This window comes from Aulostomus chinensis, chromosome 21 (genome assembly GCF_037954235.1).
Source record: "Aulostomus chinensis isolate RoL2024-O1b breed Wild chromosome 21, RoL_Achi_v1.0, whole genome shotgun sequence".
NCBI lineage: Eukaryota > Metazoa > Chordata > Actinopteri > Syngnathiformes > Aulostomidae > Aulostomus > Aulostomus chinensis.
Window position 1 is genome coordinate 2,244,733 of NC_141340.1, and position 12,768 is coordinate 2,257,500.

At 48.5% G+C, this 12,768-nt stretch overlaps 1 protein-coding gene across 1 annotated transcript in view; it reads left to right on the forward strand.

The window, feature by feature from the left end:
• mc4r (melanocortin 4 receptor) overlaps nucleotides 1–12,768 on the forward strand; it is a 32,267-nt gene that overhangs the window by 12,189 nt on the left and 7,310 nt on the right. Inside the window, exon 2 of the mRNA XM_086191494.1 lies at nucleotides 8,739–8,848. The gene's annotated coding sequence lies outside the window, so the exon portion shown is untranslated. The remainder of the gene's footprint in view (nucleotides 1–8,738; nucleotides 8,849–12,768) is intronic.

The following is a 12,768-nucleotide window of genomic DNA, read 5'->3' on the forward strand; positions in this document are numbered from 1 at the left end:
TTGTCAGAAATGTACAGGCGCGCTGTTTTATCGGCCGACGGCACAAAGTAGGCAGCAAAACTACTTGAGCACTAAAGTTGAGCCCATCATTCTGCCACAGGAAGGCAGGGAGGAGATGTGGACGCTGGAAATGAGAGAGCAAGGCTCTTTGTCAGGGTAACGGATAATAAATACTGCCCTCTAATGATTTCAGGAATTTACACAAAGCTGCAGTGTTGTATCAAGGGAATTGGATGTTCAGGAGCGTCGGTGTCAAGTCTGTGCGGAACCCCGGGACTCCAAATCAGAGGGGATATGGTTTTTAATGAAAAACAGAACTTTCTCCCAGCAGCAGCTAGTTGGTACTACTCAGTAAACATAGGGGAGATCTACTTTTATTGCATTTTACTGACTAGTTTATACGGTTATTTTAATTACATTCCGGCGTATTTTAGATGCAAAAATCTCCACGCTTACTGTTGTTCAGTAGCTTCTTTTTTCTTTTTTTTTTAATACTAGCAAGACGTTAGGAGCAGACCGGAAATATATAGGACGCCCCTCTCATTGTATCTCCCTGCTTCGTGTATCTCCCATGAATATTTGAACTACGTTTGTACAGACCAGACTCTCCACCAACCTGAGCTCTCTGTGCCTCCCCTCCACAGCAGCACTCAAACTTCTCAGACAAATTTGAATTTCTCCTCTGATAAATCTTTTAACCTGAGCATCAGCAGTCGAGTCAGTCAAGGCGAGCGAGTGCACCAGAACCGGTCATGTGATTTGATAAAACGTATCACTTAAATGTCACTTGATGAGTGTAGTGCATGACTTATTTGATAAGGGATGTAAGACAGATTCCACGTGTGGGTGCACGCTTCAGCAGGCACACACAAAGCCCCTCCATCCAGGGCCATGAATACTGTATTACCCGGTGGACTCCACTTCCCTCCAGCGTGAACTCCAGACATAAACACCGTCCATTAGGACAAAAAGTTTTTGATTTATGGAGTGCTTGTCTGTGCACGCAAAAATGCGCATGTTTATTTCTTTAATTTCTTGCAAACACGTTGCACTGAAAGCAATTTCCTTTTTAATTATATCGGGATGAGTAGGTTGTGACTTTAGCAAATCCTCATTTTTCTCTCTGCAAAGCTTGTTTGCTACTTTATTAGTCTAAACTCATTGGCAATTTTCTCTTAACCAGCCATATCTCATCAGTTTTAAATATCAGCCCCAGCGGTGAGGGGGAGAGGGAGGAAACGCCGTACTTCTGACCTCTGGTGTTCATCAGTGGAAGAAACCTCACAGTCTGACTCGTGCTGCGTTGCTTCCTGCCATGTCTGTCGCTTCTCTGTTGAGTCAACATCTCCCGTTGTGTGCAGACTTTACATTTGCATAATTGCTCAGCTCGCAGATGATCTTTGATGGATGTTTGTGCATATTGTCAGGGCGCAAACATGAAAAATAGATGCTGCATTGTCGACAAGACAAAGGACGAGAGAAGCCGATTCATTTCTCATGTCTGCGTGAGGCGTAAATCCTACATCAGCCTGCTTATTCTGCAGAAATGGCGCCAGAGCAACAAGGTCAAGGTGCCAGAAGTGCGTGTGCGCTCGTCAGAAGTGTTGTAACTGTGTCGACTTTTGAAAAATGAATTAAGAGACTCTGGGCGATGTGACTTGGATTGACGGGAAGATGATGGAACTCTGTGCATCAGTGAATAACTGATAAGGCAAAAGAGGATCACGGAAGCGTCTTGTGATGTCGATACGGCGGCTTACTGAAAAACACTCGGCAGACAGAGCGACTAACACAAGAAAGGAGGTCAGTCCTGACACCATGTGACCCGTCATATGTGAAACTGAATTATTAGTTTGAAGCGGGATGCATGAAGTTGGAGGCTCTCTCGGAGCTCGCGGGAGGAGAAGGTGGTGCAATAATCTGAACTACCGAAATGAAAGGACACCAATTTTCAGCCTCAATACCAACATGGCGCCGGTGGCGTAACTGACTTGCCACGAGCAGTATGGAGGCATTCTATTTTATAGAATTAAATAAATTGCCTATTTATCCGTTTATTTCTTTTATCACGTCTCAAAATGTGAAACCTTCCATCAGCGTGGAAGTGGCTCAACTGTCTGGGTTGCGTCAGGCTCAGTTGCTGGTCCTCGGGCTCATCGTAGCGCTGACAGCAGCTAGCTACAACTGGAGCATGAGGCTAACGGATGAGCCGCAGTGGTCGTGGATCGGTGTTTAGCTCAGTCTAAGTGGTAGTTAGCATACAGCTGGAGAGAAGGAGATGAGGATCAGAAGAGGCTCTGGAGGGTTTTTGAGCTGACATGTTTTTGAAAGTTTCACTGTTAGCCGTCAGTCACCGTGAGCATCAAGCTACATGCACGTGGCTGGCTCTTTCTGCATCGTTCAGAAATAATACAGGAATCAAAAACATCTTAGTCAGCATCAGACGCCTATTCGTGAGTACATGAAATGCAAAATACACTTTTAGGGTGAAGTATCACCTAAATACCATATGTTAGTAGTCTAGTAGTAGCTGATATGTTCCTGCTTTTATAAAATGGGACCATGTTGCAGCTGAACACTGGAAAAAGCATGTTTGTTAGCACAGGAAACAACAGCGTGTGCGGCTACACAGCGGCGGGCAGTGCGTGAATCTCTCTGAATGTGTTTACATCACCTTCTGCTGCCACAACAATCACTCAGTAATGACAAGCAGGACCAGGATGTTTCCCATCAGGCATTGGGGCTGCAGTAAAAGCCTTCATTATCCCGCTCTTGCAGGGAATCTTCGCCAGCTTCCTCTAATGTCTGGCCTCCTCCTCTAGCGTCCGGCCTCCGATAGCGTCAGTCCTCCTCTAGCGTCCGGCCTCTAGCGTCTGGCCTCTAGCTTCCAGCCTCCTCCTCTGGCGTTGGGCTTCCTCTAGCGTCCAGCCTCCTTCACTAGCGTCCGGCCTAGCACACATGGCTGGCTCTTCCTGCGTTCTACATTCCCAAGGAAGCGAGCAGCAGTGGATACGCGTTTGTGAGCTCAAAGCTGCTATTTTTAGGAGGGGATATATGTGCTGGGTGAAGTATATTTTAATGAGATGCTACACTGCTGTGTCTTTCTGTTTCACATCAAGTATAATGAGGGTTTTTTTTGGACTAAAAATTACACAAATATATTTGGCTGTGTTTTTTTTTTTTTACAGAATAATTTGCTTCTAATTTGCTTCTCGTCGAAGGCGTATCAAAGAGTTATTTTTGTGGCAAGCGTGTTGCACAAGTGTCACCTGAGTAAGTGATGTCACTGAGGTTGTGTGGATGGTTTCTCTGGAGGTGTGGAGACACAAAGGTTGTCGCTCTGTTGTGAGGCTGAACTCTGGTTGACCCCGCAGGTGCTCAGACTGGAGCAACGACTGCCATTCTCTGAAGAGAGACACTCGATCCAAGGAAACAGCCGACCTGAACAACATGTGGTTGTCTCTTCTTAGTGTGTAGCCATGCGGTTCCATCCCAATGACACGCAGGCGTCTGATGCCTTCAGACCCTTGTGCCCATGAGGAGTGCTGGCGTATTTAGGGTTGTATGAGCTCACTGAACAAGGATCTGAGGATTTTAGACAAGTTTTCCGTTCTCAACATGTTAAACGTCACATGCACACCCATGTAGACGCCGCGTCTCCCACTTTGGTGCAGAAGAACATGACCGGCCTGCAAAGGAGCCCCAAATCCTACCCCATCTGACAGATTTAGGAGGAAGTGGTGAGCTCGCCGCGTCGGTCTGGCACTTTCTGAAATGTACTTGATGTGAGTGTAGACGACAAGCGTTATATTGGCGTCATGCTCCGTATGTGATTGTGAGCCGGAGTCGCGGGTTGATTTGTATTCTCGGTGTATGAAATTACAAGCATGAATAGCTCCAGTAATAGAGCAGAAATGTAAGCAAACAAACATCAGTGGTGGTCTCACTAATGCGGGGGGGGGGGGGGGGGGGGCTGACAGTCGCCGGGTGCATCTGGAGTCATTAAGTCTCCGTGACACACGTGTGATTATAGATGACAAATCAGAAACAAACGCCTGTGCAGGGACGCGTTCATTCAGTGGAAGCTTTAGCCTCGTGTGCTCACTGACGGTAGTTTGGGAGCTGGTGAAGCAGCTGCCACGTGCTGCCACAGGATGGCGATAGAAGCAACAAAAAACTTCAGTTACCTTGAGCTGGTCAAGCTATGAGTGACCTTGAGGGCCAGCAAGCGTCCGGCGACGCGTTGCTTCTCTGCCAAGAAGACAAAGAACATGGCGCTCCAGATTTGCTCCATCAGACGTCATCCTCCACTTCTGCAGCTCCCCCTAAATCAAACTTTGCTAAAGCAGCAGGAGTTTAATTTCGCTGTCATTCATCCACATAAAAGTCAAAAGTTCACAGTCCAGAGCTGAAAACACCAAACACTTACAGACTTGAGACAAATAATTGAATATAAACATGAATAAAAGGAGCTGTCTGGATGTGGAGAGAATACTTGAACCTGGCTCGCGTCGGTGCTCATGACGCCACTCGCAGCGGAGAGGTGAACAAGGACCTCAGGAGCTTCAGGTACAATTTAGCAACCGCTGAAATCACAGCGGCGAGCTTGATGACAAGGAACGATCCAAGTACATTAACGTGTCGCAGCTGTGTTTTACTACAAGTACACATCAGTACTTCTCAGACTATCGCTGAGTGCTAAAGCCTCTTTTCATTGTTCTGTCTTTTTTCTCTGTTGGTTTGCCAAAGTCAACCTGTTGCTTCCAGGACTTTCATCTGGTGTATAACCAAACCGTCCCAGCAGCTCTTCTCTAGACTCATCGATTGGTCCGGGGGTTGGCGGAACCTTGAGGAACCTCCCAGGAGTTCCTTCTTGATGTCAAACCAGCCACGTTACATGTGGTCATGGGGCAGCGGGGAGGCTCCCCCCCCCCATCACGCCGTCGTTTCTGCCACGTTCTCATCGTATGCTGCTGTTAATCCCGAGCTGTGACAAGCTCGACATTGAGTAGCAATTATTGTACGACTGTGAGCGTAGACGCTCTGATGCGTCCAGCCGTGTTGGCCTCGGGGCAACAAACGGAGCCCTCATCATTCAGGGGGAGAGAGATGCTAATTTTCAAGCTAAGTGACGCTAACTATGATCTCACATCTGTGAGATGCAGATATTATTCCTGTTTCTGGGCCGGCTTCATGTTGAGTGAGACGGATCGGAAAATTACAAACGATTTCCAGTCCTATAAATAATGACTTCATGATTAAACCATAATAGATGATTGTGGGAACACACACACACACACACACACACACACCTTCATTGGCATGGTGACAGTTTTTCCTTCCCCCAAGTGTTGTCAGGATCACTTACCTGCATTGTATAATTGTATGCAACGTTTCTCCCTTTTTTTCCTGTTAAAGGACCTTTAGGGGTTAATTTCATTAGGAGAGTCAAAGGTCAAAGGTCAGAGGATGTTCCACCTTAACAGATAGCAAAACTGCCAAAGAGAGACTGTGATTTTTCTTCTTTCTTTCTTCTCCTATACGTTCTTTTGGGTTTTTTTTCTCTCTATAATCGTTCTTCATGCTCTCACATGGCAGGCAAAAGATTTGCGTTTTATCCACAACCGTCATGACCCTTCTTCATGCTAAGCTAACTAGCGTGGGTCTCAGGGACAATGGACAATAAGTTTCCTAAAAGTTTTTTTTTGTTTCTTAGCCACATTCACTAGCAAACTCTGGTTTGTATTTTGAAGCTTTACAAAGAAGAGCTTCCCTTCTCTCCTGATCCGACAGCAGCAGCTGCTCTGACTGGGCTGGCTTTCTGTGTCAGCTGAAGCCAGAGTGTCCGGTGACACGCAGCCTCTCAGAGGAGAGTCCAGTCTGTCGGACCCGTCAGAGACGCGGCGCCGAGATGTTTGACAGCAGTGTGGGTTCAGATCAGTTCTGAGTCGCTGCTTGACTACACAACACTGCTAATCAGTGTTTAAACATCTGTTAGCACACACACACATTGGATACGCAAACTGCTCCAACACCAGCAGTCAAACACAGACTCGGTCTCAGTTCATTAAGCGTGCAGTTCGAGAGAGAGTCATACTTTCCAATTTAATAATTCTCTCGTCAGACAGACTCAAGGTCAACTTGATTCAACAAATATTGTCATATTTCCAGTGTGCATCAAATTATGTTTGAGCTTGACTGACCACATGCGGGATGAGCTTCATGGAGGATACAGCAGAGGAGCAGTTCTCACGGCTGCCACCAGATGGTGCCGTCACACAGGGCTCCAGATGCTGGCAGCTGTTCTGCAGCTCCCTCACGAAAAAAACCAAATTCACAGGAGCAGAATGGTAATTTGAGCCAAAATGATATTTACTTTCATGACTTCTGTAATTTTGTTTCTATTACTGAACATTTTTAGTTTTTAATCTCGCAGCATCACCTCCTTGACTCAGCAAAGACAAAGCCTCAAGTGGTGTCAGCTCATTAAGACTGTGGACTACATGTGTTTTATTTAAATTCTATTAATATGTAAATCACCCTAAAACTGAATTATCAGTTTAAAACTTTTTCATTAAAAAGTTCTCATTTTGAATTTCAGGCAGCAGCTTTTTTTTTTTCTCCATCTGTGACAAACAGACAACACAAACAATTCAGACGCAACAAAAACTCGCGTCCCAAACGTTTGACGTGACACAGAAGCTCCTGGCTGAATAATCCAAGTCTGACATCTCCTCCAGAAGATGTCTCATTCTCTCCAGGAATTTCTAATCTCACTCTGTCCTGTGCGTTGCCAAGAGAGGGGTTACCATGACAACCGGGCTGGAGAAGTCAATAGGGTGATGAATGGACAGATGATGTCACCTCTTTCTGATGAACTCAAGTTTAGAAAATTTTCAGATTTGGTTTTAAATCTCAGGGTGGCCTGGTGGAGTAGTGGTCCTCCCTGTGGCCCCCCAGCAAGGAGGTTGTGGGTGGAGCAGTGGTCCTCCCTGTGGCCCCCCAGCAAGAAGGTTGTGGGTGGAGCCCCGGCTGCAGCACGGGGTCTTTCTGGGTGAGTCTCCATGTTCTCCCTGTTCCTGCTGGGTTCTCTCTGGTACTCCAGCTTCCTCCACAGTCCAAAGACATCAAGAGGGACCAGGTTAATCCAGACTCTAAATTGACCGTAGGCGTGGCTGGGAGAGCCAATGGTTGTCTGTCTCTATGTGTTGGCCCTGCCATGGACTGGTGACCTGTCCAGGGGGACGGCTGCTGGGATAGGCTCCACCCCCACCACCCTCAACAGGAGAAGAGGGGGAAGATGGATGGAAGGGTTTTAAATCCCGGACTTGTGTGTTTGAGGATTGTCGCTCAGCGAGTCATGCTGGAAATCTCCTGCCAGAAAGTTCAGCAGCTGCTTTCATAGAACACCAGTTCCTGTACACTCTGTATGAAGTAGACTTGTAGTACTGCTGTGGTAGTCTGAGGTATTCACATAGCTGCCATGAGGATCTTCAGCAATGAAGGACATCATGAAGGGGAGTCCCAGGGTCTGGTGGCGTTTACAACTGTATGATAATAACGTAAACGTACGGAACGAGAAATAACAAAGTATTTACAAGCTGGCTGAGGAACACCTGAGCAGGTATGAATTCAAGGCAGGAAGCAGGAAGCGATGAGCAGGGTAGGGCTGCTGGTGTGGATCCTTTGGTGAAGTTACATTTGCAAGTGTCTTAAACTTGTGCGAGGACAGGAAGCTTCAGTGTCTTCATCCAGCAACGATACCAAACAGCTGGACGGACGCCTGCGTTCTGGTTCCGCCTCTGCTCCTGCCTGCACCCCCTCCCCCCCAGCCCCTCAGTAAAGGTCTTTCTCAAATCGGCTTGAATTTGTTCACCACGTGGAACCAAACCAGAGTCACCAGAGGAGCAACCGAACACATCAGCTCTCATCTGATTGAGGCGAGTCTGAGGGGGTGTCGCTGGGGCTGGGCGGATGTGGCCCCCCCACCACGCTGCTGGCTGGATGAAACAGAGATGTGCTTCTTTGTGTTTTCCTGCAGCCGTGGATGGAATGACAACGTGGTTGTTTGCCAGCTCTGTGCCCTCAGCGCCGCTGTTCTTATCTGATCCTCCACTGAGCTCCAGTTAAAGTGTCCACATGCTTTTCAGAGCAGGTTCAAAGTCTCGGTGCTGCCTCGCTTCGGTCTTGCGGCTCTGGGCCCACTCAGACGCTTCCCCGAGGGGCTCGGGCCAGCGCCGCCAGCACGGATGCTCCTCCAGCGTCAGAGCTGAGCCAGTAAAAGGTGAAGGTGTTTATTCTGGGCTGATGGACAGTTAAACGTCTGTCTTTGGCGTCCATGCCACCCTCAGATTAGCACCCGCTCTTGTATATATCACTGTAATTGGCGTGATGAGCCAGGCGTGCTCGCCATGGTAATACACCCATACTGGCTGGAGTTTTTGCCAAATATCACACAATTACAACTTAGCTCATTTAGTCCAAGTACAAAGCTCAAAAGAAATAAATTAAACGAGGACACGGGTGAATCAGCTGCTCTCCTCTGACTTCCGCACCGACTCATTCTCCAGGCGGGCCGTGAACGCCACTAAGTGGACAATAATCCGCGAACGCGTGTCACATCTCATCACTGTATTAACTCAATGCAGACCTGCCCCACGCTTTTTATTGTGTTAAATTATTTGTCCATTTATTTTCCCACTCAGCTCGTCTTCCATTTGCTCTTCGCCTCCCCGCAGGATTTTGAGGCAGCTGCTCTTCAGACCCCGAGAGCGTCAGAGACCCAGCGGGACGATGACTGGTCGCCACACGGTGAAGAGCTCGAGGTCCCACAACACCTTACAGAAACGTACGTCTAGTCCTGCAGGCGCTTTCAGTTTGGTGATAAAGAGGTTTGTTCTGGGTGCTACAAGATCATTTTTGCTGAAAGTCTGTCACCAACTGTGTTCGCGTCACTATGAGTGAGCGTCTCTTCTCTGAAAGACGATCCGTCCGTGGGAGATGGCGCTGTGTGGTTTTTTTGTGCTTTGTGGCATTTTTCATTTACCTTCAATATGTTCAAATAAATATATTGGACATAGAATATTTATTCATCTTCAACATGACCTCGATTATTACTTCTTTCATATCGGTGTGTGTGTGTGTGTGTGTGTGTGTGTGTGTGTGTGTGCGCGCGCGCCCGCCTGCGTGTGAGCTTTTTTTTTTTTTTTTTTTTTTAAGCTTTCTGGCATTTTGGAAGTGCAGGGGTGGTAACAGTCACTCTGCAAATGGCTCTGACCAAGTGTGACTCGGTCCCAACCCAAACCAGGACTCTCCTCTGCTGAAACCTTTCCTTGGGGGGGTGGGGGCCTCTGCTTTAGAAACTCCCTGGCGGGGGCCTGAGCCCCCCAGGGCAGGAACAGAGGTGCACTGTGTGCTGGGCTTTGTCTCTGAGTACTTGTACCTCTGACTAGCGCTGAGCTCTCAGCCCTCATTCTTCTCCAGGATTCTTTCCTTCATGCTTTGTATGCATGAGCTCAATAATGGCGGTGCAGGGCTCAGGAGGTGGAGTGGGGGGCCTCAATCAGAGTTGTAGTGTCCTTGAGCAAAGCTCTGCACCCCTAATTGCTCCTGATGATCCTGTGTGGGAAGCTGCGGGCGGAGGGAGGGAGAGAGGGAGGGAGGGGCTGCATTGTGGTGGGAAGGTGCAGCCGCTCCATCTGCCAGCTGTTGAGCCAGAAAGATGTGAGAGTTGATAAGATCCATGAGAGGCAGCCAGGCTGGGAGCTGACAGGCGGAGCTGCAACGCTCTCTGGGACATCTGCTCCCTTTCCTGTTGTAGATTTTGGTTGAGGACGAGTAGATAACAGCGAAACAGACCTCCCCGTTTGGATGATGTTTTTCAAAATGGCTGTTAAATGGCAGCCTGTTTATAACCCACCTATTACATCAGGGGCCAGGGTTGTGAAGTCGGGGCGCTTTGAGCCGTGATTCATTTATTTTATTCCACCAAAAGCAGGACTCTTCCCCAACCCCGCCTCCTAAGCTGCTCCAGTCGCTCACAGCCTCTCGCATTCATGGGAGCTTCCACGGCTCTTGAGGTGTTACATGAATGTGAGAACAAGTTGTTTTTCTCAGCTGAGACGGTGCAGCTGTCTGGACTCAGGCTCTTGAGTATTCAAGTGTTCTGAAAGTTATCAACTGCTGCTGACGCTTCTGTCTAATCTACACTTGCTGACAAGTTGCTGTCTTGTGGGTAAACGCGGTGATTTATGTGATTGCTGCCTCGCCGTAGATTGTTTTCAGTACTCGGCAGCGAGGGAATGAAGGCGCAGCTTCAAATGAAAGAAGCGGCGACCTCGATCAAACCTGATTACTGTGTCAGAGCAGGGCTGGATGTCAGTGCCGTTTCCTGCTTTTATAAAACAGCCCCATCAGAGACCATTAAATTCCCAGTGGCTGCTCTATAAATGCGGCCTGGGAAGAACGACAGCACCGAACCCAAACCTGCCGTCACTTCTCCAGGCTGCCGGGCAGGCGCGTGCAGGAGGTGAATCACTGGTTCCCTCACACACACTGACAACACGTGTATGAATATAGAAAGTTTGTCAGGGAGCTCTGGGACGCATGAACAGCGCGACTGCTGAAGGCCAACTTCCCCTCAGGGACGGTCTGAATCTGACCCTGAACGTGTGAGGAGGATGGGAGTCCTTCCACAGCGCGCGGAGAGGAACACACCTGAGCATGCGCTGGTTTATGCAGATGTGCCATACTGTACCCCTTGTTTTGCCCCTCTGTCACTTCCGTCCACGTCAGGTTACACACGGAACCGTGAGGGTCAGTGTTCCTCTACGCCCGACCCGCAATCATTCTCTCACTGTGTTCGATACTTGAACCGCAGTTCCATGTAGGAGTGTGGAGCTGAGGGCTCGGCCTGTTCCTTTGGCTGCAGGTGAACACCTGAAGAGCTTTGGTTCCGCCCTCTGAAAACGCACGTTACTGCAGTTGTGGGCGTGTACGCCTGACCGGGGGCTACAATGTATCGCAGCAAAAACTTCAGGACTACAGAAACTCGAGGATGCTCCTGCGGTACACGGCGGCTGAGATAAGAATCCAAGAGCTTTTCACTTCTGTCTTTTTCTTTGGGTGATTTGTGCTGACACTTGTCATCTGGTCCCAGTGGTGCTGAATGAGATAACCAGCTAAGTGCTGATGGCGAGCCAGGCTCATTCAGCCGTTCTGCCATTTGTTCGTGGTAATGGTTTCCGCTGTGTCTGAAGTAGCTCTGTCTGCTTGTAGCAATTAACCTGAAAGGGAGTCCAAATGAATCCCTCTCTCACCGAATTACGGCGGTGATGGAGGAGGCTTAACATAGCGCCGATAAGCTTTTCCGCACCATGTGCATATTGAACTCAGCAGAGCTCATATTTCTACCACTTTGACAAAAGGATCAAGAGGTCAGAATAAAGGATGTAAACCCACAGCCACCCCTGACTTCACTTCCTGTTTGTATCAACTGACAGTTTTTGTTTTAAAGTCACAAATGTTTTGACGTCATCACCATCAGGTGTGGCCGCTAAACCAAGCATGCGTCAGGAAGCGACGTCTCCAGAAAGAGACAAGAGACGGGCGCAAGCGTCCCCTGGGACTCGAGGATGACCAGAGAAGACGTCAGTGGTTTGGCCTCACATCAACGCCACATCGGTCCGATTCTCCTCAGCACAGAAAGCCCCTCTGGGAATTTTGTCAAATTTGTTACAAACGTCCACTGGGATGCAGGGATGACCTGGAGACCCGAAGACATCTCAGTGACACGTTGAGGGTTTTGTTTTTCAAATCTGGCACAAACACCCACTGGGACCTGAGGATGAACCGCACCGATTTGGGAGGTCAAAGTTCAAGGTAAATTTACCTCACATGTGCGTAGTATCTGTCCCATTTCCCATCACCAAAACATTCCAGGAATTCCCAGATGGATTTTTTTCTTTGACTTCATTTGCAACAAACATCCAGTAGGACTCCAGAATGAACAGCACAGATTGTGGACAACAAAGGTCAGTTGCTAATTGTATTGACATGTCAAACAAATGTGTGAGATTTGCAAATAAAATGAAGGAGAGCAAGAAAGAATCAGGAAGCGAGTTGGATCCGTCCTTTGCTGAGTGAATTAAACTCAGGCGGCCCGGTGGAGCAGTGGTCCTCCCTGTGGACCCCAGCAAGAAGGTTGTGGGTGGAGCCCCGGCTGCAGCACGGGGTCTTTCTGGGTGAGTCTCCATGTTCTCCCTGTTCCTGCTGGGTTCTCTCTGGTACTCCAGCTTCCTCCACAGTCCAAAGACATCAAGAGGGGACCAGGTTAATCCAGACTCTAAATTGACCGTAGGCGTGGCTGGGAGAGCCAATGGTTGTCTGTCTCTAGGTGTTGGCCCTGCCATGGACTGGTGACCTGTCCAGGGTGAAGGCTGCTGGGATAGGCTCCACCCCCACCACCCTGAACAGGAGGAGAGGGAGAAGATGGATGGATGAAGCTTCTCTTCTCTCGTACGAGTTCTAGCAAACATGTTTGTAAACTGCAGGGAGGAAAACACCAAAATGATTGGGAAGTTTTGGTTTCCACGGTTTGAGAGCAAATGTAAATCAGGTTGTCCTTGGAGGTCGAGGCTTTCCTCCTGGCCAGCGCTCCTGCTGTGGAGCTGAAGCCGTGTGCAGTCCGGGACGCCATTAGCGTAGCGATTGATTCGTTAAATCTCTCGCCACGGAGTCAAACATTCTTTGAATGAAAGTTTAAAAATA